This window comes from Aotus nancymaae, unplaced genomic scaffold (genome assembly GCF_030222135.1).
Source record: "Aotus nancymaae isolate 86718 unplaced genomic scaffold, 86718_ANA_hifiasm-v0.15.2.pri h1tg000011l, whole genome shotgun sequence".
NCBI lineage: Eukaryota > Metazoa > Chordata > Mammalia > Primates > Aotidae > Aotus > Aotus nancymaae.
Window position 1 is genome coordinate 54,546,674 of NW_026988422.1, and position 4,322 is coordinate 54,550,995.

Sequence of the window (4,322 nt, forward strand, 5' to 3'; positions counted from 1 at the left end):
TCTCTTCTATACCCAGTATTATTTTTCAAGGGCTACCTTGCTGATCCAAGTGTGATAGGCTGAATAAGCGTGATGTGCTGATCCAAGTGTGATGGGTCCCCAATTCACATATTGAAGTCCTAATCCCCAGCACCTCAGAATGTGACTGTACTTGGAGATAGAGTCTTTAAAAAGGTAATGAAGTTAAAATGAGGTAATTAGGGTGAGACCTAATCCAATATGACTGATGTTATAAGAAGAGGTTAGGACACAGAGGGAAATTCATGTGAAGATACACAAAGAAGACAGCCATCTGCAAGCCAAGGAGAGAGGCCTCAGAAAAAAACAATCCTGCCAGCATCTTCATCTAGGACTTCTAGCCTCCACAATTGTGAGAAAATATATTTTTGCTGTTTAGGCCACCTAGTCTATGGCAGTTTGTTATGATAGCCCTAGCAAACTAATATACCAAGTATTTTCAAATTTGTTTTGTTTTGTTTTGTTTTTGTTTTTTGTTCATTTGTTTTGAGATGGAGTCTTGCTGTATTGCCCAGGCTAGAGTACAGTGACATGATCTTGGCTCACTGCAACCTTCGCCTCCCAGGTTTAAGCAATTCTCCTGCCTCAGCCTCTCAAGTGGCTGGGATTACAGGTGCCCTCCACCACACCTGGCTAATTTTTAGTAGAGTCGGGGGTTTCACCATGTTGGACAGGCTGGTCTCGAGCTCCTGACCTCAAGTGATCCACCTGCCTTGGCCTCCCAAAATGCTGGGATTACTGGTGAGCCCAATGCCCAGCCCCAAGTATTTTTTAAACTGCATAGAATGGGCATATTTTCATGTCATTTATGTACGAAAAACTGCAAAAGTAGTATTCAAAAGAAAGACTTTTGAATACATTGTTGGGTGATTCTAAAGCCTTAGGTCAAAGTGTGGCTTAAGACAATACACCCCAAAGAGGTTCATCCATAATGTCAGAGAGAGCACCTGAACTGCCTTATGCTTTGTCTCAGTGTCCACCTAAATTCTGCCTCCACTGGTGGATGTTCAAAACCCATCCTATACTTTACAGGACAGCAGAGGATAGTGTGCTAATGACTAGAATGAGAAAGACTGGGATTTGAATGCCAGCTCCATGCTTTTACTGGCTACATGATCTTAGGGAAATTAATGTAATTGTATAAGCCTCCACTCTCTTAGCTATAAAATGGGAGTTGGTCAAAGCGTTAGAGGCATTCGAACCAGAGCAACTCCATCTTGAATAGGAGCTGGGTAAAATAAGGCTGAAACCAACTGGGCTGTATTCCCAGATGGTTAGGCATTCTAAGTCACAGGATAAGACAGGAGGTCAGCATAAGATACAGGTCCTTCCCTTGCTGATAAAACAGACTGCGGTACAGAAGCTGGCTAAAAGCCAACAAAAACAAGATGGCCACGAGAGTGACCTCTGGTTGTCCTCACTGCTGCACTCCCACCAGCATCCATGACAGTGTACAAACGCCATAGCAACATCAGGAAGTTTACTTTTCTTCGTACATAGGCTGAGTTGACTATGGGAGGAATTTAATTTATAGCTTAACTTTTTTTAAAGGAAGGATGATAATTGTCCCTTCTCAAAACTAATCTTCAAGAAGATAAGGAGGTGTACACACAAGTAACAATGTTATGTTAAAGATGTGCAGGAGTACTGTGACCTGACCAAGGACAAAGAAGCTTCACAACTCCCCAGCTCGGACCCTCACTGCCACCCAGATGTCTATGATCATCAGTCACCTCTTGACCTCAACTGAAGGCCCTCTCCCTTCTCCTTTCCTCTAACATAAAAAAAGCCTAACATTCTATTAACTTAATTTGGTTCTTTAGGACACTAGTCTGCCTTCTTCTTGGCCTCCTGGCTGTCTGAAATAAAGTTACTTTCCTGGCCCCAACACCATGTCTCTTGACTAATGGGTTTCGTGTGGCAAGTGGTATGAGTTTTGGACTCAACTGCAAGAATCCATGCACCTCTTTGGATCTTATATGTTGAAAACTTTATGGTTAATTACCTTTAACTCCTGGTCTATACCATACATTAATAGCATAGACTTGTTAAGAGCAGATCTGACAACATGTCCTTGTTGACTCAGGAGGTTTGTCATTCTTGAAACTACTGATTTTAGACCAAATTATATAGAAATGCATTCCAGACATATTTAACAAATAATATTAACACATGTGAAAACAAATTAAGAGAGGTTATACTACCATGGAAAATCATCGTCAATTAAGAGTAAATCCCTGAACCTATTTCCATATATGAAGAGTTAAATTAGAAGATTCCAATCCTCTTCTTCCTGCTGTGCCTGGGCTACTACACCCAGCCCTAAACTCATCAGTGAGGAAGGGAATGTGGTGAAGAATGAGTTTGGGTGGGGATGTGAGTGCGTGATCTACTTAACTATGGTTCCTACAGGCAGTAGAGATGAGTAAATAGTGATGAATCAGTGATTATTTGTTCATTCAACAAGCATATAAAAAAGGCACTGATGATATCAGACCAATAAGGCACAACACTTGTTCTCAAATTCACAGTCTATTCCAAGATTCTGCTATTCAAATGTGTCTTTAGCATCACGGGCATCAACTGGAAACTTTTTAGAAATGCACAATCTCAGGCTCCACCTCAGACCTACTGAATCAAAATCTACATTTTAGAAATAACTCCAGGTGATTCATATGCATAGTAAAGTCTCAGACATACTGTTCCAGGACAGACACATAAACAAGCACAGGTATTTCTGGTGTAACATCTTGTATGCATTCCTACAGAACTCACATATTGCAAGATTGTGCACTAAGATAACAGAGTCTATGGTGGCAATTAGTTAGGGGCAGATTTCTGAAAACCTACAAAACTTTGAATACAGAGCACTAACAAAAACAATCACAATTCTAATAAAAACAATAGTTAAATCTACAGATATTTGTATCTAGTATCAGTCAATTATTTGCTGTCTTCAACCTAGGGGATTCAGACTTCCTTCTTTGAGACATAATGTCAGAGGCATTTGAACCAGAGAAACGCCATCTTGAGTAGGGACTGGGTAAAACTTAAGATGGTTCTTTAGGACACTAGTTTAAAGCTAGTGTTCATTTAGCTTCAAATGAAGCTAAAACCCTATGGGGCTGCATTCCCAGATGGTTAGGCATTCTAAGTCACAGGATGAGATGGGGTGAGCACAAGATACAGGTCATAAAGATCTTGCTGATAAAACAGGTTGCAGTAAAGAATCTGGCCCAAACCCACCAAAACCGAGATGGCAATGAGAGTGACCTCTGGTTGGTACATTCCCATCAACACCATGACAGTTTACAAATGCCATTGCACCATCAGGAAGTTACCCTAAATGGTCTAAAAGGGGAGGCATGAATAATCCACCCCTTGTTTAGCATATAATCAAGAAATAACCACAAAATGGGCAACCAGCAGCCCTCGGGGCTGCTCTGTCTATGGAGTAGCCATTCTTTTATTCCTTTACTTTCTTTTTTATTTTATTTTATTTTTTGAGATGGAGTTTTGCTCTTGTTGCTCAGGCTGGAGGGCAATGGCACAATCTTGGTTCACTGCAAACTCAGCCTCCCGGATTCAAGTAATTCTCCTGCCTCAGTCTCCCAAGTAGCTGGGATTACAGGCATGTGCCACTACACCTGGCTAACTTTGTATTTTTAGTAGAGACAGGATTTCTCCATGTTGGTCAGGCTGGTCTTGAACTCCTGTTCAGGTGATCCGCTCATCTCAGGTGATCTGCTCATCTCAGCCTCCCAAAGTGCTGAGATTACAGGCGTAATCCGTTATTCCTTTACTTTCTTGATAAACTTACTTCCACTTTTACACTACAGGCTTGCCCTGAATTCTTTCTTGCGTGAGATCCAAGAACCCTCCCTTGGGGTCTAAATCAGGACCCCTTTCCTATAACAGTAAGACCTATACATTGGTATTTGATTTGTTAAAAGAAAATTTTCTGGGTGGGGGGGAAACTTAAAGAATTTAATTTTTTCCTAGAACAAGATCAACAGTTTTCACTGAGATAAAATAATAAAGAATAACAAACTCAATAACATCAAATGAGGTTGTGATATGGAAAACAGGACCGCTCCATTCAAATGCAAGTTTTTACATTAAAATGTTTATAAACCATAGTCGTTCTTCCTCTTGATTCAACACTTCTGCCTCCTCTAACAGGAGCCACGTGAAGAGCATATGCATTACTAACCAGATATACAATCCAGCTGCCCCTTCCAAATTGGAATCTGATTACTACTGGACTAGACTCAGGGCTGCCCCCAAGGGATGGGAAGCAGTAA